Genomic DNA, 26,464 nt, shown 5'->3' on the forward strand with positions numbered 1-26,464 from the left:
GTCTCTTATTTATCCTTATGTCAAGTCACAGAAACAGGTGCTTGTTAATGCTTATTTATGAAATAATGACAAAACAAAACTCAAATACCCAAGAAACCTTTGAGTAGCAGATTCTCCTGACCGAAGTTACGTTCTTCTCCCTGAAATAGTATTTGCAATACTAATAATGATAATGGCTTGGATTTATATAGCGCTTTTCAAGACACCCAAAGCGCTTTACAAAGACCGCCATTCATTCATACACATTCTCAACGGTGGTGGTAAACTGTTTGTAGCCACAGCTGCCCTGGGGCAGACTGACAGAAGCGAGGTTGCCATTTCGCGCCAAACAGCCCCTCCGACCACCACCAAACATTCATAAACAATACATATACACAATACTCACATCTTTTCATTACATCTCTGTTCCACAGTGCCCCTATGTCCAAACACTCTTTCTACACTGTTGTGTAACCTTATTACAAATGTATGAAAACATTAAAGTACAGTCCACAGTCACTAAAGTTGTTGTTTTTTTTTTTCATTTGACAGGTGCCTCTTCAAGATAAATCCAGACAAGGGATCAAAAGTGGAGCGGAACGCCACCAAAGAACAAGCTGTCAGTCCAAAGGTTCTCACACTGATAACCAAAATTGCAGACTACGAGTGGAGGGAATAAGTGCTCACAAGTTATGGATATGTTGTCCAAGTTATAGACTGTTATATCCAGTGAGGTTTCATGTAAGCTATTTGTTATCAATGTTGTAGATGTATAATTACTTGCCTTGGATAGAGTATAGAGTCATTACCAGTGAGGTTTGACGAAGTTTGTAATCCATGTTGTTATGGATGCTTTGAATGTTGCTGCAAGTTGGTAACTCAACTTTTATTTATTTATTTTTTTTACCTTTTTTCTTTCATTTCCAATTCAGTTGAATTTTAATAGCTAGCTTTTGTTTTTTTTGTTTCAGAACCAGACAGTGATTTTAATTTAATTTATTTTTGAATTTTGCTGTAACAATGGTTACCCGTTAAGTTAAATAAAATTACTGAGAACGGGAAATTGTAGCTGTTCTTGTTCAGCTTAGTCTCATTCAAACAATTCATTTAAGCCCCTTTTCCCACTGGCCAAAAAACAGTTTAAACCATTTAAAATTAAAATAAGTCTGGTGTAATTGTATAGGTGAGCATAGCTGTTTAAGTTGAAAGTCCATTAAATATTCAGAAAATCTATGTAAACGAACACAAAAAACTAAATTTACAATAAACTGAATTGTTGCAATTGTAAACCCAATATCTAGTTTTTCAAGTTTTTTGACATGTTTTGAAAGATGAATCACATTATTTTGTGTCATATACTGTTGTATTACATCAAATATAAATTATTACACAACCTCTTTACATAAAATGACAGCACATTTCTGTAAATTTAAGCATTATTATTGATATTACTATGTTTATTCACCATATTTATAGGTAATTTCATTGTTTTAACACGTAAAATTTTTGTAATTAAACGTTAAAAACAACGTAAAATAACTAAATATACATTTGATGTGATCTAAAATTAACAGTACATTTTTGCAATTGTAAACCCAATATCTAGTTTTTCAGTTTTTTGACATGTTTTGAAAGATGAATCACATCATTTTGTGTGACGTATACTGTTATATTACATCAAATATAAATTATTATACAACCTCTTTACATAAAATAATGTCATTAAACCAACTAATAACAGCACATTTCTGTAAATTTAAGCATTATTACTCGTATTACAATGTTTATTCACCATATTTATAGGTAATTTCATTGTTTTAAAACGCAAAATGTTTGTAATTAAACGTTAAAAACAATCTGAAAATAAGACAAAATCTTGTTAAAATTACAACTATAAAATGTATTTTAATTATGGAAAATAACTATTTTTATGAGAAAGTAATTTTCTGTCATTTTACGGTATTTGTCTTGTGAACGTGGTCCGACTCTCTGACCGATCACCCTGTAAACATCATCTCGCTGCACCCATCTCACCCGGGAGGGTGGTGGTGGTGGTGGTGGTAGGGGTTGGGAAGGTCCAGAGATATCTTCCAAATCTTGTAAGATGGATTCCTCCTCCATGCTATCTAAGCTCTTGAGTATCGCCTCACCTTCAGAATCCATCTTGCCAACGAAACAGGAACAGGAAGCCTTTTTATATGTGTGTGTTTTTTTTTGTTTTTTTTGGGGGGGGGGGTAAATATCATATAACGTTAGTTATTATAAAGATTAAGGTAAATATATACACCAGATATCGAATTATTATATAAGGACCGGAGGAGAAGTGTCATTTTATTATGCAAGAAAAACAGAATTAGAAAGACAATGTATAGGCCTACAGATTTATTCAACTTTATTTGGAAATGCTTGATTCTGATTGGCTGGGAGGGGTGTATGAACACGGTGATAATGTAGCCTACATATCCCATTTACCTCATAATTTTATTTGGCAGTGTAACTGGAGATAGGAATTGTAATGTCCGTAGACGCCTTGTCTTACTGACATAAGAATAATTCAAGAACGAGCCGACTTCATAGGTTCTTAACTGGGTAGCTTTTACTAGCGTTCATCCGACATACAACCTTCATAACATGCCCTTCCCACTTCCTGTATACGTCACACGCACTGCACGTACACCCGTGAGTAGGTCAAGTTAAACACATGACCTTTCATTCATTACATCTCCCCCTCTAAGATTATTTTCTAAACATTTCTCTGAACATTTACTGCCAACAATTTTAACCTGTATATCACCCCCCTTTTCACAAAAAAAATTAAAAAAATCTCCCACAGTACACAAGTCCATACGCCTCACAAATCCAGCCGGATTGCTGGCTTGCTCACCCTGCCAGAGCGAGTAACATATGGTGTGGAAGTTGGCATTTCTGCTGCTCGGGACTCATCCATGTTTCCACTCTCCCCTGGAGTGACATGGTCAGGATCCCTGCTGACAAAGGTGAGTGTTTTAGGTGTGGCCAGCAGGTGGCGCCTGTTCCTTCTGTAATGTTCACCTTGAGCTGTCTCCACTATGTAGGATCTGGGAGTGGAGCTCTGACTGTGAACAACTGCTGGCATTGTCCATGTTTTCTGTCCATCAAGTTTGGTGAGTACTGCGTCACCCGAGTTCAGTGGGCGCAGTGTCCGCACGCCGTTCCTGCGGTTGTAGTAGAAAGCCTGCCTCGATTTGGCTGCGGCGTCAGCGGTTTTGATCAGTTCCTCTTTAGGCCAGGCCGGTTTCAGGTTATGCTGCAATGTGGGTAAGGTGGTTCTGAGTCTCCTACCCATGAGCAATTCCGCTGGACTGGCTCCAGTGGAAGAAGAGGGTGTAGCTCTGTATGTCAACAGGGCGAGGAGAGGGTCTTCCTGCCTTAATATGCTTTTGGCTATCTGAACAGCCCTCTCTGCCTGTCCATTACTCTGGGGGTAGTGTGGGCTTGAAGTCACATGGATGAAATCATAATCCTCACTGAACCTCCTCATCTCTTCTGAAACTAGCTGTGGCCCATTATCGCTAACTACAATTTCAGGGATACCAAAACGTGCAAATGTAGCCTTCAGCCTAGCTACAACCTGACTGCTAGTAGTTGTTGGTAGATTTAGGATCTCCAAAAACCTGGAATAATAGTCAGACACTATCAAGTAGTTTTGCTTTTTGTACTCACACAGGTCTATGCCAACTTTCTGCCATGGTCTGGATGGGAGCTCACTTGACATTAAAGGCTCTTTTCTCTGTGTGTTCTTGTGTTCTCTGCAGAATTGACATTGCTGTATCTTTGTTGTAATGTGCTCTGTCATTTTGGGCCACCACACTGACTGGCTAGCTCTCTCTCTGCACTTAACTATCCCCTGGTGCCCGTCGTGTATTCTGTCTAAGATCACCTCCCTCATCTCTGTGGGAATGACGATACGACTGCCTCTGATGACTAAACCATCTACCGCAGATAACTCCCCTCTCACCTGATAAAAGTCTCTGACTGTCTCCGGCACTTTATCGACATACTCAGGCCAGCCGTGTCGGATGAAGCCCAACACTGTCTGGAGCTGCAGATCCCCATCCGTGCTCTGTTTTATCTCCTGCCTCCTTTGAGGTGTGGCAGGCACCTGGCACACGATGGCATCAATGTGCACTGCAACATCATCATGAGAAGCATCATCTCCATAGCACTGCTCTGGGCCTCTGGAGAGTGCATCAGCCACAGCTAAAGTTTTGCCTGGTGCGTATTCAGCCACTGCATTGAAATGCATCAGCCTCATTAACAGTCTCTGGCACCTAATTGGCACATTATCCAAGTCTTTGCTGTTCATGAGAGGCACTAGTGGTTTATGATCGGTGACAAGTCTGAAATTGTCAAGCCCAAACAAGTACTTCTCGAACCTTTCACATGCCCAGACGCTGGCTAAGCACTCTTTCTCAATCTGTGCGTACCTTGTCTCTGCGTCACTCAGCCGTCGGGAGCAGTAGGCCACGGGCTTCCAGTGTTCCCCGTGCTGCTGGAGCAGAACGCCTCCCAGCCCGTAGCTGCTGGCATCTGCTGACACCTTAGTGACGTCATAAAAGGTGAGTACCGGGGCGGTGGCGAGTGCTGCTTTAAGGTCTTGGAATGCTGTGTTCTGTGCAGGTCCCCACAGCCACTCTGTCGTTGCTTTAAGCAGTCCATAAAGTGGCTGACCTACAGTGGACAGCTCTGGGACGTATTTTGCCAAATAGTTCACCATCCCGAGGAACCTCTTGAGTTCCGTCACGTTCTGGGGCTGAGGAAAGTTCTCTATTCCGGCCACTTTGTCCGGGTCAGGTCTGATGCCTGCCTCGTTGATGATATGACCAAGGAAGCGGACTTGTTTCTGTTTGAACTTGCATTTCGCTTGGTTCAGTTTGAGACCTGCTGTTTCAATGACCCCCAGCGCCTCTGCTAGGCGCCGGTCATGGATTTCCTCAGTCTCTCCATGTATAAGGATGTCATCCATGTACACCTCTGTGCCCTCTAGCCCGGTCAGAGTTTCCGCCATCTTTCTCTGGAAAATCTCTGGAGCACTCGTTATACCAAATGGAAGGCGGCAGAAAGCATACCTCCCAAATGGGGTGATGAAAGTGGTGAGCCCCCTGCTGTCTTCATGCAAGGGGATCTGGTAAAACCCACTTGCTGCATCCAACGTTGTGAAGAACTTTGACCCTGCGAGCCTTGGCATTATTTCCTCCATAGTGGGCAGCACGTATTTCTCACGTTTCACCGCTCGATTCAGCCTCCTGAGGTCAGCGCAGCAGCGAACCTCTTTCTTGTTCGGTTTCAGCACCGGCACCATAGCGGCGCACCATTCTGTGGGCTGAGTCACTTTTTCAATAATGCCCTCATTGTCCATGCGCTGCAGTTCTTTCTTAACCAGTGGTACAAGTGGCAGCGGTATCCGTCTGGCTGTATGCACCGCGTATGGCTGGGCACCCTCCACCAGAGCTATTTTCACTGGGTCTGTTTTCAGCAGTCCACTTGAACCGAGAACTCCACTGACCTCATTCATCCGCTTCACTAGACCCATCTCCACTGCCTCTGGACGACTCAGCAGACAGCTGCCTCTCCCCTTGATCACATACACTGGAAAGGAGTATTGTTTCTCCTTGTAGTTGGTTGTGGCTTGAAACTGTCCTATGCAGCTGATGTTTCCACCTGGGCTTATGAAGCATGTGTCAGGAGGTCCCAGTTTTATGTCTGGCTTCAGCTTTTTAAATGTCCCTTGGTTGATAACAGTAGCGTCAGCCCCCGTGTCAATTTTAAAGGTTATTGGTACATCACTTATTGTTAAACTAACAGTCCAATCTTCCTGACTGCTCTCTTTGCCAACTTCTCCCATAAAGTACAGCTGTTTAACCTCTTCAGTGACTTCTCTCACCGCTTTAGAGTGACATACACGCTCCCAATGTCCCTTTTTATGACACTTGTTGCACTTACTGTTCGTTGCAGGACACTTCCGCTCATCGGTGTGCTGCGTCTTGCCGCACCTCCCGCATTCATCTACTTTGTTGGTTGCAGGTCTGCTGCCACCATGACGCTGTCCGCCCTTTTTGTTTTGGCGTCCGTCCCGCCGTCGGACAACATTGACGTTAGCCAGCTGGGCCTCTAGTTGGTTAGCTTGGAGGCTGAGCTGCTTTGTTATTGCCTCCGCCTGGCGCACTTGTTCAATGACTTTCACCAGAGTAAGGTCCGCTGTGAGCTGGAACTGACGGGAGAGCACCTTATCTTTTATGCCCACTACCAGACGATCTCTGATATGTTCATCCCTCTTGTCCCCAAACTCACAGTGTTCAGACAGCTCATACAATGTCCGGATGTACATCTCCGCTGTCTCTCCTGGCTGCTGGCTACGTTGATAGAAGCACGCCCTCTCATGTATGATGTTACGGCGGGGAATAAAGTAGTCGTCGAACTTTTTCAGTACGATATCATAGTCCACTTTATCACCCTCCGCCGCGAAGTCAAACGAGCTGAATATCTTTTCAGCCTCGCTGCCCATTGCATAAATCAGCGAACTCACTTGAATCTCCCCGTCGTCTTTATCCAGCTTTGTCGCGAGCCTGAAGCGCGAAAACCGTTGTTTCCACTCCGGCCATTCAACGGGGCAGTCAAACTTGAATTCACTCGGCGGATTAAACTTCGGCATGACCGCTCGTGTTCCGATACACAGACTATTCTGACACCATGTAATGTCCGTAGACGCCTTGTCTTACTGACATAAGAATAATTCAAGAACGAGCCGACTTCGTAGGTTCTTAACTGCGTAGCTTTTACTAGCGTTCATCCGACATACAACCTTCATAACATGCCCTTCCCACTTCCTGTATACGTCACACGCACTGCACGTACACCCGTGAGTAGGTCAAGTTAAACACGTGACCTTTCATTCGTTACAGGAATATATAAAATAGTTGATACTGTGCCCTCTAACTACACACTGGTAGGCTAAAGTACAATGATAACTAGTGGATGAAGACGATTATGGGACTGCCTGTTCGGACGGTGTTTCGCACGCAAGAGTTATTCGATTTGTATGCCGGGGCGGTCCGCGGCAAAGGCGGCTCTTAACTATACCCCAAACCCAACCTTTGGACCGCCCTGGCATCCAAATGGAATGTATCTTGTGCGCGAAACACCCGATCGGCTAACATGTTGTGTAATATTAAACAAATGCGAAAACGTGAGCAACGAAATAAAGCTGCAGCTCTTTCCCTTCTCGTTGGCATCTCCACAATGTCACCAAACCACATATTATGCGCCACAATTTATAATTTTTATGAATTTTACTCTTGGGAAGCTTGGGCATAGCAACAGTAAATACGGGGGGCGGGATGGATTGATTGATTGACTGACTGATTGATTTTGCACACATATATGTAGCCAAACAAAAAAGGCCAGTATTATGGTGAAATAGCAAGGAATACTTTTAATAGCAATAGCCTACATTTCCGATCAAGAAATCAGTGCATAAGCCTAGTGCATGCAAGGAATCGCTATCTAGCGATCTTTGGAGCACTGCGCATGCGCGTTTACGTCTAAATTAGACTACTGCTCAGGGCTTCAGAAATGGAAGCCCAGGGTGGGTGAAAAGCATCATATGCTGACGCATAAGGAACTTGACTAATCTACAGAAAATTACGCCTAGGGAGTGAGAATGTGTTGCGCGTAAAACTTCTTCTGAAATGCTAGCTTGTGTCCAACTCTGCCTGGGCCCATAACCTGTTGAGCTGGGGTGCGCAATATTCTCCTTGCGTATGGAGGACAAGCAAAGCTTGACTCTCTTTTCTCTTTAGCCTTTAACGTTAGGCATATTTATTTAGGCAAATACAGCAGTCTCTTGGCCCTCTACTACCAATTCTTACAACACACACTGTCGCACACTTACAGCACACAATGGCGCGCACTGAGAACGTGGTGACGTCACATCCGAATGCACCGTAATACAATGAGTAAGGGCGCCGTCAAACAACAAGTAACAGATCTGTGCAAGTGAACGAATGATAGACATTATTAAATAAAGCCGGTGACAGTTGCCTTAAACTGCGTCCACCTTCATCGTGAACCCTCCCGTGGCATAGAAGTGTCACAATAATTTAAATAAACAAGTAGATAAACACGTAAACACGTACAGAAATGTGAGGAGACAGGAGTCAAACCAACAGGCATTTAGCAAAATGAGACTCACTCGATCCTCATTTAATTCGCCGTCAATTAGTATGACATATTTCACATCTGTAAGTTATTATTGTCAATTATTCTACCAAATTATGTTGTCACATAAAATTTGAAGTGCTCTTAAAGAAATGCAACAAATCATCCCATACACTTATTTTCTTTTATTTCCATTCCACTTTGTTGTGAAGCACAACAGGTTTTTAAAAACTGCTGTGTAAATAAACGTTATTATTCTAATGATGATGTTGATGATGATGATGATGATGATGATGCAGATCTGTCTGAAAGCCTTCAGACCCCTGACCTCATATTACATTTTTTTTTAAAATAGTCTATTGTGGGTAAATAGTTTCACATTATTACATGGCATGAATGCAGCAAATGTATGTCGCGCTAGATAGAGATGATGGAAATTAACTGACGAAATTAGAAGCGTCAGGTTCCAGGTGTTTGCCTTCTTTCTTTTTATGCGCAAAATACACAGCAAACGTTGAAACATCCTTAAAACTCGTTATGAGAGAAAATGTCAATGTCTGAACACCAGAGGTTGTAATTCTCTACCTGAAGACACAGTCATGTCGGTTCAGGCTGAGATTATTTAATTGCTAGTAAGTGACCCGCAACCAAGTTGCGGTGATCATGACGTTTATTAGCTATCCACCCGTCTAAATCTCCCTCCTCTTCATCCTGCCAGCTAACCGCCTTCCCCCTGCCCCTAACCCCCCCACTCCAACTCCCTCCCCCCAAATGCTCAGAATCACTTGAAATGCCGAGAAAAGTGGTTTTTAGCCATTTTTAGAAAATGCATATTTTGCATAATTATGCATAATTATCACAATTATATTTTAATGTTCTGCTATTTTTCTGGTCCTCTCTGGAACAATACCTACCACCTCCAAAAGAAATTAGGATCATAAATGCTTTAGTTTTCGGTCCCGCTATCTACACTAACACACACACACACACTAATACCACACACACACACACATTCCGAAAATATGTGAGTAGAAGGTGCGAAAGTACCCACACCTGTACGACACGTCACAGAGAGGATACAAACCACCGTCTCTTCAGTTTATTGTCTTGTAGAGCCAGCAGGCAAGAGCATCTCTTCCTCGTCGTCAGTGTCGGACGCCATGACAGAAGAGTGTAAACAACACGCAAGCATTGTGGGTAATGTAGTGTTTCACGGACAGTTCTACAGGAAACTACAACGCGGAAGTGCGCTAGACTATGGAAGCCCAAATGACTGCGGACATTCCTCGTGGAGTCCGCTCCGCGTACGTTCCGCCCGAGTATGTTTGGGCCTTTAAATCTGATTCATCAGATAAGACACTCGGACACTTCCACACGCGCAACAGCGGACAACTTTATTGTTCGTCAGACCCGCCAAAACCCGAACCGCCCGCACGCAATGATTTACATTCAAAAACAGAAAACTTTATTGAGTTCACTTCACGTGACAGCCGCCATATACGCCCGTGCTCGACCCATGCAAATGCGACTCTGACGTTGTGGCGTATTACACGGACGCTTTCTATTTCCAACGCTGCTCGCCGTCTCCGACCGCCATCCAGCAACCCGTTAAGAACGCGAGGTTTGTGCGAACGGCGGAAAGAGCCGAGGCGTGACGTAGCCAGAGCCCGCCATCTTGTTGAACTGCTCAGGATTATGAAGGGATTCCACATATTTTATGCATATTCCGCATATTTTGCATAATTTTAATGTTCCGCTATTTTTTATAGGTGCCCCGGATCATCCCCAATAACCTCCAAAAAGAATCGAGGCCCCAAGTGCTTTAGTTTGGCCGTTTATAGACTCCCACACAGACACACACCAGACATACATTGTGAAAATACAGGAGTCGACTAGAAGAACCCCGCTACAACGTAGCGGTTTGGTTATCCACCCGTCTAAATCTCCCTCCTCTTCATCCTGCCAGCTAAACGCCTCCCCCCTGCCCCTAAACCCCCCCCCCACTCCAATTCCCTCCCCCCAAATGCTCAGAATCATCTGAAATGCCGAGAAGTTGTTTACCCCCCACTCCAACTCCCTCCCCCCAAATGCTCAGAATCATCTGAAATGCCGAGAAAAGTGGTTTTTAGCCATTTTTAGAAAATGCATAATTATGCATAATTATTATAATTATATTTTAATGTTCTGCTATTTTTCTGGTCCTCCCTGGAACAATACCTACCACCTCCCCAAAAAATGAGGATCATAAGTGCATTTTTGCCGAAATGCATATATTTTGCATAACGCCAAAACATTTCTGTCCCAGAAATTTTTTTTATATAGGTGAAAAAATCGAAGATGCTCAGAATCATCTGAAATGCCGAGAAAAGTGGTTTTTAGCCATTTTTAGAAAAATGCATATTTTGCATATTTATGCATAATTAATTATGCATAATTTTAATGTTCTGCTATTTTTTATAGGTGCCCCTGATCATCCCCAATAACCTCCAAAAAGAATCAAGGCCCCAAGTGCTTTAGTTTGGCCGTTTATAGACTCTCACACAGACACACACCACACACCAGACACACATTGTGAAAATACAGGAGTAGATAGAAGAACCCCGCTACAATGTGGCGGTTTGGTTATCCACCCGTCTAAATCTCCCTCCTCTTCATCCTGCCAGCTAACCGCCTTCCCCCTGCCCCTTACCCCCCCACTCCAATTCCCTCCCCCCAAATGCTCAGAATCATCTGAAATGCCGAGAAAAGTGGTTTTTAGCCATTTTTAGAAAATGCATAATTATGCATAAGTGTTATAATTATATTTTAATGTTCTGCTATTTTTCTGGTCCTCTCTGGAACAATACCTACCACCTCCCCAAAAAATGAGGATCATAAGTGCATTTTTGCAAAAATGCATATATTTTGCATAATGCCAAAACATTTCTAAGTCCCAGAAATTTTTTTTTATATACAGTGCTGCTTGAAAGTCTGTGAACCCTCCAGACATGGTCACTGTTTTTGTAAAAAACATTAAAATAAGCTTATTACACATACATCCAAATCCCAATTTGTAAAGCACACCTTCCAAATAATGGACACACACACAAAAAGAGATATATTTTCATTATTTAATTCAACAAAGGTGGTTTATTTCACAAAAACTGAAAACTTAACATGTGCAAAAGTATGTGAACCCTTGTATTAGTAGCTTGTGGCTCCTCCTTTTGCAGCCATTACTTCAACCAAACGTCTTCTGTAACCACTAACCAGTCTCTCGCATCTGCTTATGGGGATTTTTGCCCACTCCTCCTTGCAGAACTCAGCCAGTTGAAAGAGGTTGGAGGGACATCTGGTATGTACCAACTTCTTCAGGTCTCGCCACAACATTTCAATTGGATTAAGATCCGGACTTTGACTGGGCCAATCCAGAGTACGAATCCTCTTTCTCTGAAGCCATTCCTTTGTAGTTTTGCTGGAATGCTTTGGGTCATTGTCTTGTTGCATAATCCATTTTCGTCCCAGCTTCAACTCCCTGACTGATGGCAGGAGATTCTGGTCAAGAATTTGTTGATATGCCGGAGAATTCATGGTTCCTTGGATAATATGGAGTCGTCCAGGTCCAGAAGCAGAAAAGCAGCCCCAGACCTTCACATTTCCACCACCATGCTTCACTGTTGGGAGGAGGTTCTTTTCTTCATATGCAGTGTTGGCTTTTCTCCAAACATGTTGGTTTTGATTGTGACCAAATAATTCTATTTTGGACTCGTCTGTCCAGAGAATGGACTTCCAGAAGGTCTCTGGTTTGTCCAAGTGCTCTCTGGCAAAGTTGAAATGGGCAGCTTTGTTATTTTTTGAGAGCAGAGGCTTCCTTCTAGCAACCCTCCCATGAATGTCATGGCTATTCAATTTTCGTCTGATGGTAGACGCATGCACATTTGTCCCAGATGTTACCAGAGAGGTCTGCAACTCTCTAGAGGTGATGTGTGGGTTGGCCTTTACCTGATTTATTATTTTTCTGGTGCTTCTGGGTGATAGTTTTGATGGGCGTCCACTTCTAGGCAGAGTTGCTGTCATGTTGAAGGCCCTCCATTTGTAAATTATTTGTCTTACAGTGGAAGGATGGAGCTGGAATCTTTTGGAGATGGTCTTATATCCCTCCCCAGACTGATGGGCTGTCACTACCCTCTTCTTCATGTCCTCGCATATCTCCTTTGCTCTCGGCATTGTTGATTTGTATGGGACCACAGTGGTTTGGTTGATTTCCTCTCTCTTTTAATTAGTGCAGGCCAAACCCTTTCCCAAGGATGTCTCATTTCATTCGTCTGCTTAAATGATTAACCAAATGTGTTTCAACCGAGTCTGTTACCTGCTTGACTTAAATGCAGCTGGGGGTTCACTTCCTTTTGCACATACACTAATTCCATGTTTCATGTAGTTTTTGGGCTACTTAAACAAGTCCCACTAAACAAGTACATGCAACTGATAAACATATATCTGACATTTCATACATAAAAACTAGTGCTGATGGAATAAGAAAATCATGGTAAAACCACAGAAAAATCTAAACTGCTCAAGGGGTTCACATACTTTCAAGCAGCACTGTAGGTGAAAAAAATCAAAGATGCTCAGAATCATCTGAAATGCCGAGAAAAGTGGTTTTTAGCCATTTTTAGAAAAATGCATATTTTGCATATTTATGCATAATTAATTATGCATAATTTTAATGTTCTGCTATTTTTTATAGGTGCCCCTGATCATCCCCAATAACCTCCAAAAAGAATCAAGGCCCCAAGTGCTTTAGTTTGGCCGTTTATAGACTCTCACACAGACACACACCACACACCAGACACACATTGTGAAAATACGGGAGTAGATTCCAGCGGGGTTGAGAGGGTCGAGCTCTGCGCTGTGGTGGATAAATGAACTGGAACCTGAAGTTGAATTTGATTGTGCAAAGAGGCGGGGGCTCTTCCACAGTTGTGGGTCTGGTGTGTGTCAGAAATTATAGACGGGGTAAAAAAAAAAAAAAAAAAAAAAAAAACAAACAAACAAAAAAAATAAAACCAGAGGAAGCTTTGGTGAAACAAGCATCAGGTAGACAGTCTGTGTTTTTATTCACTAAACAGCTGCTTTATAGCATACCTGCAGTTCAGGTTGCATTTGGTCCTTCACCTGCGCTCGGCATAATCATGCAGAATATGTTTTTATGTGCTATTATTTCTATTGCTTACGTAGAGGACCTCAGGGTCTTTCAATGTGGCCTGGGACACTTGTGCATTTACACTTAAAATGCGATGTGAACAAATGTGTCCCAGGCCACCTCCAAATGATTGGATCCCAAGACGCATTGAGGACGCATTGGGTGCATTCAGATCTGTAACTAGAACTGTTGACTTGTGATCGGGTCACTCAAGACGCATGTTAATGCCAGGTGTAAACAGGGCCTTAGAGTTGGGAGTTGAGCACTGGAAAGCAAACAACCTTTGGTGAAAATATGTCACAGATGTGTTTCATAGACATAGAGTAGTTACACCAATTTATAAAAAAACAAAAAAAACTACCCGCCCCAAGAAAACGCCCCCTTTAAATACACTGGCAACCAGAGACAGAAAGTATTAGAAAAGACATTTGTTTTCAAACTAATCATCAGCACTGTTTAAACACAAAATGCTTTAAAAGGACAGAGAAAGAGAGACAGAAGCCACATGATGCCTGGGTTTAATTTTCTTTCATTTTACTGTTATGTTTTTCTCTACTTTGGCATTGAAATGTAACCCCGCTATAAATATAAACATAATCCCATTGACTGTTGAAAACAAATGGAAATTAGAATCAGAAGTGGAATGTGTGTCAGATTTCATGGTTGTCATTCTAACAAACCTATCACAATAGTAAACCGTGGCTGAATCTTAAAGAGTGCATGAAAAAGGTTTAGTATCAGAATCAGATGTGTGCTGGTCTCCTGGTGCTGAACAGGAATTTGTTTGGTGGAGTCTCACATTGAAACACATTGTACAGAGATGACAGGGCCTCATGTACAGTAATCAGTAATTAGTAAATGTTTTACATGTCAGAAGGAATGCATGGTGACAGTGTCATCTCTATATAGCATGACATGCTATTTCTGTGCTTGGTTGAGCTGGATGGATTGGGGTTATCCACAAAATGAGGCTGTCCGTCATGGTTCGTGAGGAAATTGAGTGATTTGAGTCTTCATTTTAGAACGGTGTTCATAATAAAATATCCATCCATCCATTATCTGAACCGCTTATCCTGCTCTCAGGGTCGCGGGGATGCTGGAGCCTATCCCAGCAGTCATTGGGCGGCAGGCGGAGACACCCTGGACAAGCCGCCAGGCCATCACACACACACACACGCACGCACACACACGCGCACACATTCATACCTAGGGGCCATTTAGTAAGGACTATTCACCTGACTTACATGTCTTTGTACTGTGGGAGGAAACCAGAGCACCCGGAGGAAACCCACGCAGACACGGGGAGCACATGCGAGCTCCACACAGAGGACGACCCGGGACGACCCCCAAGGTTGGACTTCATCTGGGCTCGAAACCGAATAATGTAATATATTTAGGGAAAAAAAACAAAAACAACAACAACTGTAAAGTAATTCTGATGAATTTCCCCCATAACTGTGAACTTATTTTTTTCCTCTCATTGTGTTGTATTGATGTTGTTTATTTGCCTGTTAAGAGTCCAGCGTGGTTTTTTTTAGTTTTATGAAGTTTGTTTTGGCGAGCTGCCGACATCTATGGAGCCAACAGGACAAACCTTTCCCTCCTCACATCCTTCTCTCTGTGAGTAAGGCTGTTCTCTTCCTTTTGTTCAGTAGCGACTGGAGAAAAGAACAATCAAACTGTTTATTATTATTATTATTATTATTATTATTATTATTATTATATCATTTCATTATCAGTCGTCGTAGTAGTAGTAGTAGTAGTAGTAGAGCATTCAAGACTCTCCTTGACATATACAGATAACTGTACAGGGTAACTGAAGAGGATTTATGTGCGTCAACATTAAATCAGTTATTAGCATAGATGTGATTCGAAGATACATCCTAGGAAACACTGGGACACATCATCAGTAATGTTTCCTGAGGTCCTCGGGTGTTTCGGGTCTTTCAACATCTTACACCCTCGCTCAGGCGACCCAGCCAGGATTGATCAGAGCCTGGCCTGTGTCCCATAAGCATTCGCCCACAGATCACTCCTTCGGATCCAAAGCCATCTGGAGGTACTCTCTGCAGCCTCCATTATACACATGATGGCTTTCCTTTTTGCAGCCCCAGTTGTTGTGGTTACACCGCCCCGAGTTGCCTCCCCGGCACGTTCAAGCCACTCCCCCAGCTCGGACGTGCCGGAAACATCCGAGCGCTCGGCTCGCGCTCTGAGACGAGCGCTGCACTGCACCAGGTGTTTGCCATCATCCATCAGGCACACCTGTGGCAATCAGGCAGCCTTCTACAAGAAGCCTCCCAGAACGTCTCTCAGGGCTTCGACGTACTGAACCCTGCGGTAAAGTTCTGACAAGCCCTCCAGCGTTCCTTGCTTTCTGTTTATTCCCCAGTGTCTTATCTTCGTGTCTCTGTTTCCTCCCAAGACTCTCCCTCCGCGATTTCCACGGCTCCCCGCGTCTCCCTCGTCCCCAGCGACCTTCACGTTTCTCCCCGGACCTCTCCTGCGATCTCCCCCCTTGTCCCTCTACCTGGACCCCTCCTTTCGGACTCGACTTCCCGGATCTCGGACCTGGACTTTCTCGGACAACCCCTCTTGGATCACGGACTGGACTTTCTCGCCAGGTGCACGCACATTTCTTCAACACCTCCTGGTCATTTACATACCGCACCACACATTGGCTAAAAACACTCACACATAGTTATCCACGCAAACCACGGGACACCACACATAGTTTATTCACACATCCCACTAACAGAACGCCTTTTTTCACCATACATTCCCCTCCCACAATAAAACCCCCCTTTGTAGACTTGGAAGTCATCTCGTGTCTGTCTGTCTTGGGTTTCGCCACACGGGTCAGGTTCTGGTGCGCGAGCATAACAGAACGTCGAAGCCATTATGGACCCAGGCAAACCCAAGGAGCGGACGGTCCCTGTGACGCCCCTGAGCCCCGTCCCCCTAGAGGCAGTAGTAAGAAGTCACAGTTGCCAACTTGCCTCTCTCTGCTCAGAGCTTACTACTGCCTTCACCCGTGTCACCGGAGAGATCAGCGATCTTCAGTCCGGCTCCCAGGCCGCGACGAGCACGTTAGATGCCCTCACCGCGCAGATCGCTGCACTCTCCACAGCGGTCTCCAGGATGAGCGACCACCCTGCCCTGGCCTCGGTCTCTGCCCCCAGCTCGGCCTCTGGTTTCCCCGTTCCTGGTCCCGACGTTCCCCCTCCGAGTCAACCCCCGGTGCGAGCCTAACCTCCCCTGCCCCAAGGCCTTCGGTGGGGAGTTCGAGCTGTGCAGGGGTTTCCTTGGTCAGTGTGAGCTCCTGTTCAAACACCAGCCAGCTAGGTATAGGACAGGAGAGACCAAGGTAGCCCTTGTCATGTCCCTCCTCACCGGCAAAGCCCTCAGCTGGGCCATAGCGGCGGTAGGCCATACCGAGCAGCTCGCCTCGGACTATGGTGCCTTCCGCCGCGAGTTCAATCTGGTGTTCGACCACCCAGCTGACGGGCAGGACGCTGCCGGCCGCCTCCATTCCATCCAACAGGGAGCCAGGTCGGTGGCAGAGTATTCCCTGGAGGTAAGGATACTCGCGGCAGACAGTGGGTGGGATGACACTGCGCTCAAGAGCGCGTACAGGAGGGGGCTGAGCGAGCCCATCAAAGATCTTATCGTTCGGGACCGCCCTGCCTCCTTCAACGAGCTCGTCACCCTCGCCCTCCAGATGGACGAACGGCTGCGGGAGCGGCGCCAGGAACGCGCCCCGCGCGCTGGCCCCTCCCATAGACCAACCCCCGTCCGTCCTACCGGTGCCTTCCCTGGGTCAGCGTCCCGTGGGCTCTCTCCACCCTCACACTCCACCTCGCAACCCTGGGTGGCTTCTGGATCCAGGCCGGAGGAGGAGCCCATGCAGTTGGGTCGGTCACGGCTCCCGCTGGAAGTTAGGGAGCAGAGGATGCATGGCCACCTCTGCCTCTACTGCGGGAGGTCGGGCCACTATATCAAGGCCTGCCCGACTCGCCCAAAAAGACCCGGCTCACTAGTGAGGGGTGTCCTAGTGAGTCTGACGACCCTTCCTCAGCCCCAGCCCAAGAAGGAGCACAACCACCTCTTTCCGGTCACTCTCACCTGGGGTAACCGCTCACTGTCTGTTGGTGCACTCCTGGATTCGGGGGCGGACGAGTGTTTGATGGACACCTCGCTGGCCCGGCAGGCCGGCATTCCACTCGTCCCCCTAGACACACCCCTCACAGCCCAAGCCCTAGATGGACGTTCACTAGGTAAAATCACACACAGCACTGCTTCCCTCACCCTCACTCTTTCGGGTAATCACGTGGAAGCTATCCGTTTCTTGGTTTTGCACGCCCCCACAGCGCCCCTGGTGTTAGGAAGACCGTGGTTGGAACGGCACGATCCCTACATCTCTTGGTCTACTGGGCGGATTTTGGGTTGGAGCGTTGCGTGTCATGCCAACTGCCTTCGCTCCGCCCACTCCCCGTCCAGCGGCCTCAGACCCGTGCCTCCTCCCACGGATCTCACTGGTGTTCCTTCCATTTATCACGATTTAGCCCCTGTATTTCGTAAAGAAAGTGCACTTTCCCTCCCCCCTCACCGTCCCTATGATTGTGCCATAGATCTCTTTCCCGGGGCCGCCCTTCCCACCGGTCGGTTGTATAACCTCTCCGTCCCAGAGAAGGAGGCTATGCGCAATTATATCAGAGTCCCTGGCCTCAGGAATCATAAGGCCCTCGTCTTCCCCGGTGGCGGCGGGCTTCTTTTTTGTGGCAAAGAAGGAGGGCAGCCTGAGGCCTTGCATAGATTATCGAATGTTAAATAATATCACGGTGAAAAATAAATACCCACTCCCCCTTATGAGTTCCACGTTCGAGCCACTCACTCACGCCACGGTGTTCACGAAGCTGGACCTGCGCAGCGCGTACCACCTGGTGCGCATCCGGGAAGGGGATGAATGGAAGACGGCCTTCAACACCCACCTAGGGCATTTCGAGTACCTCGTTATGCCCTTCGGCCTCACCAACGCCCCGGCCGTCTTCCAGGCATTGGTCAACGACGTGCTCCGGGACATGCTGAACACGTTCGCGGTGGTGTACCTGGATGACATACTCGTGTTCTCCAGGACTGAGGAGGAACACCACCAGCATGTCCGCCTGGTCCTCCAACGGCTGCTGGAGAACAGGCTCTTCGTGAAAGCCGAGAAGTGCGTGTTCCACTCCGCCTCCGTGGAGTTCCTTGGCCACATCGTGGAGAAGGGGCTCGTCCGCACTGACCCCAGGAAGACCCGAGCGGTGGAGGAGTGGGCACGGCCCACCAACAGGACGCAACTCCAGCGCTTCCTGGGGTTTGCAAACTTCTACCGGCGCTTCATCAGGGGGTTCAGCCGTGTGGCCGCCCCCCTCACTGCACTCACCTCCAACCTCCGCCCTTTCTCCTGGAACTCGGAGGCGGAAGCCGCCTTCTTGGCCCTGAAGAGGCTGTTCACAACGGCTCCGGTGCTCGCCCACCCGGACCCGTGCAGACAGTTCATCGTGGAGGTGGACGCATCGGACACGGGCATCGGAGCCGTCTTCTCCCAGCGGTCGGAGGAGGACCAGAAGATCCACCCGTGCGCCTTCTTCTCCCGGCGTTTCAGTCCTGCGGAGAAGAATTATGACATCGGCAACAGGGAGTTGCTGGCCGTCCACGCCGCCCTAGAGGAGTGGAGACACTGGCTGGAGGGAGCAGGGCAGCCGTTCATCGTATGGTCCGATCACAAAAACCTGACCTACGTACGGACGGCTAAGAGGCTCAACCCCAGGCAGGCGCGCTGGGCTCTCTTCTTCAGCCGGTTCGACTTCACCCTCACCTACCGCCCGGGCACCAAGAACGTCAGGGCAGACGCCCTCTCCCGTCTGTTTCCCGAGGGGTCCCCTGACGCCCCAGACACCATCCTTCCCCCGGCCCGGGTGGTGGGCGCCGTCACCTGGGCCATCGAATCAGTGGTGAGAAGGGCCCAGCGCGCCCATCCCGACCCAGGCAATGGACCCCGGAACCGGCTATTTGTGCCTCCCTCTGTCCGGCCCCAGGTGCTGGAGTGGGGCCACTCCAGCCATCTTGCCTGCCACCCCGGTGTCTACCGAACGGCGGCCTTCATCCGCAGGGGTTTCTGGTGGCCCACCATGGAGGCAGACACCAGAGAGTTCGTGGCAGCCTGCACCACCTGCGCCCGCAGCAAGGCTCTCCATCGCCCTCCAGCAGGTCTCCTGCGCCCCCTTCCTGTCCCCGGCCGACCTTGGTCCCACATTGCCTTGGACTTTGTAACTGGCCTCCCCGTGTCCCAAGGCAATGACACCATCCTGACCATTGTCGACCGGTTTTCCAAGGCCGTCCATTTTGTTGCCCTCACCAATCTCCCCTCTGCAGCCGAGACGGCGGACCTTCTCGTCTCCCACGTCGTCCGACCTCATGGGATTCCCCTGGACATTGTCTCTGACCGTGGTCCCCAGTTCACTTCGAAGGTATGGCAGGCCTTCTGTAAGGGGATTGGGGCCACGGTCAGCCTCTCCTCCGGGTATCACCCCCAGACCAATGGGCAGGCAGAGCGGGCCAATCAAGCCCTGGAGGCGGCTTTGCGTTGCGTTACCACCAGCAACCCCGCCTCCTGGAGCAAGTACCTGCCCTGGGTGGAGTACTCGCTCAACTCCATGGAGAGTTCGGCTACTGGTTTGTCCCCCTTCGAGTGTTCCCTGGGCTATCAACCCCCTCTGCTCCCCCATCAGGAGTTGGAGGTAGCGGTCCCGTCCACGAGGGCCCATCTCCGCCGATGCCGGCGCGTTTGGAAGACCGCCCGGGCCGCTATGTTGCAAGCTACAGAGCAGGCCCGGCGCAGCGCCAACCGGCGGAGAGTGCCGGCCCCAGCTTATCGACCTGGCCAGAGGGTATGGCTCCTGGCCCGGGACCTGCCCCTCCCTACCCTCAACCGGAAGCTGGCTCCCCGCTACGTCGGTCCCTACACCATCGACCGCATCGTCAACCCTTCGGCGGTGCGTCTCCATCTCCCTACCTCACTCAAGATCCATCCCGTCTTCCATGTCTCGCGCCTCAAACCGGTAGCCACCAGCCCCCTGTCCAAGCTCCTCCACCCCCCAGGGTCCTCGACGGTGGTGACATGGTCTGGGATGTCGACCAGCTGCTCGCCGTACGCCGCCGGGGGCGTGGGTACCAATACCTGGTGGACTGGGTTGGCTATGGGCCTGAGGACCGCAGCTGGGTTCCCCGGTCCTACCTGGCCGACCCCGCACTCCTGGAGGAGTTCTATCGGGCCCACCCCAACGCCATCGGACGGTCGCCCGGTGTCTCCTGTAGGAGGGGGGGGGGTCCTGTTGTGGTTACACCGCCCCGAGCTGCCTCCCCGGCACGTTCAAGCCACTCCCCCAGCTCGGACGTGCCGGAAACATCCGAGCGCTCGCGCTCTGAGACGAGCGCTGCACTGCACCAGGTGTTTGCCATCATCCATCAGGCACACCTGTGGCAATCAGGTAGCCTTCTACAAGAAGCCTCCCAGAACGTCTCTCAGGGCTTCGACGTACTGAACCCTGCGGTAAAGTTCTGACAAGCCCTCCAGCGTTCCTTGCTTTCTGTTTATTCCCCAGTGTCTTATCTTCGTGTCTCTGTTTCCTCCCAAGACTCTCCCTCCGCGATTTCCGCGTCTCCCTCGTCCCCAGCGACCTTCACGTTTCTCCCCGGACCTCTCCTGCGATCTCCCCCCTTGTCCCTCTACCTGGACCCCTCCTTTCGGACTCGACTTCCTGGATCTCGGACCTGGACTTTCTCGGACAACCCCTCTTGGATCACGGACTGGACTTTCTCGCCAGGTGCACGCACATTTCTTCAACACCTCCTGGTCATTTACATACCGCACCACACATTGGCTAAAAACACTCACACATAGTTATCCACGCAAACCACGGGACACCACACATAGTTTATTCACACATCCCACTAACAGAACGCCTTTTTTCACCAAACATTCCCCAACCACAATAAAACCCCCCTTTGTAGACTTAGAAGTCATCTCGTGTCTGTCTGTCTTGGGTTTCGCCACACGGGTCAGGTTCTGGTGCGCGAGCATAACACCAGTGATGCCAAGTCGAATGTAAACTGTTGTGTATTAAGATGTGTATTTTTGTTAATAACATAAGAATAGAGCTAATTGTTGGTAGACATATTGTACTACATATCCCATGAGCCTCAGGCTGCTGGAAGTGTCACACCGCAGTATAAAACCCCGCCCTCTCACTATACCTCCAGATCAGAGTGTGCCCAAGTTCGCATGAAGCGCGAATTAATAAATCTCTTTGAGTTGAATGCTGGACCCGCAAGGGCACAACAAACTGGCGACGAGGTGTGGATTCGTTTACCACGATTTTTGTTTTTTCCTTTGGAAGTGGGGAGAACATGTTGAGAGAACGGGAGATGAAACTAGCGGAAAAAGTCGCAGAACTAGCTAGCAGCGTGGTCAACTAAGCATGGCGCTTTTCAGTGAGTCGGGATTGTGCTTCAGTGAAGCAAACTGTGGGGTACTTGGGATTTAGTAGCCCCCCATCTATTTTTTATTTTATATACTTACCTTCTATTTCATATACTTACCTTCATTGACCACTCACTACTAGTAAAGAGAATTGTCTGCTGTGTTGTTGTGATAGCCGGTTCTCGCCACAGGAGGGCACTGCAGGTTAATTGCTTCTAGCCTGTGTGACGTAGTGCTGGCTCTCGCGGTGCACTCTGGGGCATTCGGGTAGAGTCGTCAGATGAGTGTTGCCGTTCGTATAGTTAGCCATGCTCTGAAAACGTGTCCTCTGTAATGTCTATTTGACAGGTAAGCAGACTAGTTAGACATATGGAATTAGGATGGTGATTAAATATGTGTAGGTGGGATATGGATGCCTATTAGAAATACCCACGAAGGGACTTTCATATTTATTTTGATAACGTCATATAACTGGCTAACGTTAGCTAGATTGCTAGCGAGTTGCTAACGTTAGCATAGCCATAGCTCCCGCGGTCTGAACCCATTGTTCTGTAGCTTGGCTTTGACATTGTCTGTATGTGTGATTAGTCTCCCTTTACTATGTTTAGTGTCTCCACACTGTGTAAATATGAAGGTAGGCCTATGTGTGTTGCTATTTTGATCCCCCCATGTTCCGTAACGTTATATACTGTTTAGCTTTGCTAGCGGTAGGCTAGACTACTGTGAATGTATGGAAGAATATATTTGGTGCTCTTATTGTGTATAAATTGGAGATGAGTGTTGCCGTTCGTATAGTTAGCCATGCTCTGAAAACGTGTCCTCTGTAATGTCTATTGGACAGATGGAGTAAAACAACAAAAACACCAGCCCTTGTAAGTGTCATTCTTATCAAGTGTGCTACAAATATTGGTGCCGAAACCCGGGATCAGCGCCATTGCCACCATTGTCAGGAGAAGTGGGGAGCGGAGTGAGAACACGTGACCAACAATGGAACTGGAGCTTGAGCAACTGCAAGACAGGGTGAGTGAGACCCTCCTGCAGTTAGGGCTGGACCAGTTAAAAGAGGTGTGTGTTATTGCTAAAGTCCCCACTGAAAACCAGACAAAGAGGCATGCGCTGATCAGACTTGTTAGTGAAACTGTGGATGAAGCAATTGAGAAGGAGGATGAAGAGGTAGCACGTCAGTTTCTGTCCAGACTAGTGGACCTCTCTAGTGAAATGAAGCAGATAGGGGCGGAGTCACATACTGGTGCAGGTGCAGACAGTACTAACAAGGATGCTGCTGAATTGGCAAGCTTACATGAACAATATCAGGCCTTACAGTCCAGCTTTACTGCATCCACAAAAGCGCTTGAGGAAGATATATCACGCCTCAGTGAGGAACTAAGTCTTAAAGAACCCAGTAGACCTAGTCAACCTTCAAACCCAACCCCGTCAATCCAACCCCCTGAAGTGACCATACGCAGAGACTTTAAGATAAATGGCCAAATAGGAGAACGGGGGCAGATAGACAAGTTGTCTTATATAAATCTTACGCATCAGATTGATATGGGGGTGAGAAAAGGCCACAGCGAGTTGGAGATAATAGAGGCTGTAATCCGAGCCATCAGCCCTGGGCTGACTCTCCGTGACTTGTTAGAGATCAAAACCGAACTCACCCTCCCTCAGCTGAGGACCATTCTGAAAGGCCATTTCAAAGAGGATAGCTCTGTGGACCTACATCACCGACTAATCAACATCACACAGGACAGTCAGGAGTCACCACAGAACTTCCTGTTCCGAGCCATAGCATGTAAAGAGAGACTCTTAGCAGCAGCGAGAGAGCCTGGCTCTGATGAACAATACAGCCCTGAACTGATACAGAAGAAGTTCCTAAGAGCTGTGGGAACTGGGCTAGTGAGTGACCAGGTAAAATATCAGCTCAAGAGCTATCTCGATGATCAAGCAACTACTGATGATGTTCTCATTGTTAAGATGATAGAGGCCGCAAGTTTCGAGTCAGAGAGACAGCGGAAATTCAAGAAGAGCTCCCACAGTAAGGAAACCAGAGTGCGGGAAGTGCGAGCTGAGGCACATCAGTATCTAGGAGCGGAAGCTGCAGTGGTCGGGGGTCAGGAGTCGTCGCCATCAACATCCGCGAGTGTGAAAGCCCTTAAGACACAGGCAGGGAACCAAAAGGAGTCTGCGTTCTACGAGATAATCCAACAGCTGAAAGGAGAAATGGAACAGATGAGAAAAGCCATGAACCACTCCTCTGGCCAAAAACCTTCTCGTCAGCAGCAGCCTGTGAGGAAGCGCGGATGCAAAGCCTGTCAAGACAGTGAAAGGGGCGACCAGTGCAACCACTGTTTCAAATGCGGACAGAGTGGCCATCTTTCAAGAGGGTGTAGAGCTCAGAGGCCTGAAAAATCGGAGCAGGTAGACACATCTAGCTGTACTGTTACCAGCAAGCTCATCGACGACAGTATTCAGCTACTAGAAGCCAGAGTGTCTGCCCGACAGCGAGACGAGGCAGGGCGGGAACAGCAAGCACCCACAGTGAGTCATATCTCCTCAAAACGCCAGTCACAGCTGCTGAACCTAATTGGAAAGAAATACATGATAAACTGTTACATTGATGGTGTAGCCACACAGGCATTGTGGGATACCGCGTCGCAGGTCTGCCTAATCAGTGAAGAATGGAGGAGAAAACATCTCCCACACACCAAGGTGAGAAGCACAGAAGAGATCCTTGGCCCTGGCACCCTGACTGGTAAAGCAGCAAACCAGACAACCATTCCTTTCTCTGGATGGGTGGAAGTGACTGTCCAGTTAGCACCGAATAGCACCACTCAGACCCCACCAATGGAATTCACTGTGCCAATACTAGTAACCACACACCAGAGCACCGCAGAAGAACCGATCATCGGTTACAATGTAATTGAACACCTGTTAGAGTCTGGAGCTGGACAGCCATCAAGTGTAATCGCAAAGGCACTAAGCATTGCGTTCGCGGTTGACTACAAGAAGGCTGAAGTCCTCGTGAAGCTGATAAAGAGCCGAGATGATATGGAAGGTGAGGGGATGGTTAAAGTGGGCCGAGAAAGCATGACTATTCCGGCGGGCCAGACAAAGATTGTTAAGTGTGGTGTTAGAGCAGGGCCCCTCCAAGCAGACCAGAACGTCCTCTTTGAGCCTAATGTGAACCCAAAGTGGCCAGAGGGCCTGAAGGTGGATGAAAACATTGTATGTTTACAGAAGGGAACCTGGTCACGCATCGCTGTCCCAGTGACTAACGTCACAGCTCATGACATCACACTGCCGCCACGGACTCCCCTGGGGCAGACCCAAAGAACTAGAGCCATCTACCCTGCTGCCGTGAAGCCGTTGGATGTAGATGGGACTAGTACAGTGAACCCAGTCATCCCAGGGACCTCCACAACAGGTACAGAACGAAGACCTGTGATTAGAGACACAACAAAGCTGAAAGGGCCAGGTGATGTCAAGACGGAACACCAGGAGGAAGATCTATGGGATCCGCCTGTCCCTCTGAACCACCTGACACCTGAACAACAACTGCAGGTGAGAGAGCTACTGCGGGAGGAGAGTAGTGTGTTCGCACGCGATGACCATGATGTGGGGACTATTCCATCACTCCAGCTCAAGATCCGCCTGAGTGACACCACACCGGTGAAGCGGACATACACATCAGTCCCAAAGCCTCTTCATAAAGAAGTGAAGGAAAACCTCGAGGATTTACTGAACAGAGGCTGGATAACTAAGTCAAAATCACCCTACTCAAGCCCAATCGTGTGTGTGCGGAAAAAGGATGGGAGCCTCCGCCTCTGCTGTGACTACCGTGAGTTGAACAAGAGGTCCATCCCAGACCGCCATCCAATACCACGCATCCAGGATATGCTCGACAGCCTGAAGGGGAGTGCCTGGTTTTCTGTCTTGGATCAGGGGAAGGCATATCACCAGGGGTTTCTTGAGGAGTCCAGCTGCCCACTGACTGCATTCATCACCCCGTGGGGATTATATGAATGGGTGAGAATTCCCTTCGGACTGTCCTCAGCACCAGCAGAGTTCCAGAGGTCCATGGAGGAATGTTTGATTGGGCTGAGGGACGACATTTGTCAGCCGTATTTAGATGACAACCTGGTCCACTCAACCACATTCGACGAACACCTCCAGCACCTGAGAAGAGTACTGCACCGCTACAGAAGCCATGGAATCAAGCTGACGGCAAGAAAATGTGAACTCTTCAAAAACCAAGTAAGGTTCCTGGGAAGGCTTGTGACCAAGGATGGATACACAATGGACCCCGCTGATGTGGCCCCGGTCCAGGCACTGAAGGAGAGAGAACCTACGACCATCGGAGAGCTCAGGAAGATGCTGGGATTCATATCGTATTACCGGCCCTACATACACTACCGTTCAAAAGTTTGGGATCACCCAAACAATTTCGTGTTTTCCATGAAAAGTCACACTTATTCACCACCATATGTTGTGAAATGAATAGAAAATAGAGTCAAGACATTGACAAGGTTAGAAATAATGATTTGTATTTGAAATAAGATTTTTTTTACATCAAACTTTGCTTT

The sequence above is a fragment of the Lampris incognitus genome, chromosome 9, assembly GCF_029633865.1.
Source record: "Lampris incognitus isolate fLamInc1 chromosome 9, fLamInc1.hap2, whole genome shotgun sequence".
Lineage (NCBI taxonomy): Eukaryota > Metazoa > Chordata > Actinopteri > Lampriformes > Lampridae > Lampris > Lampris incognitus.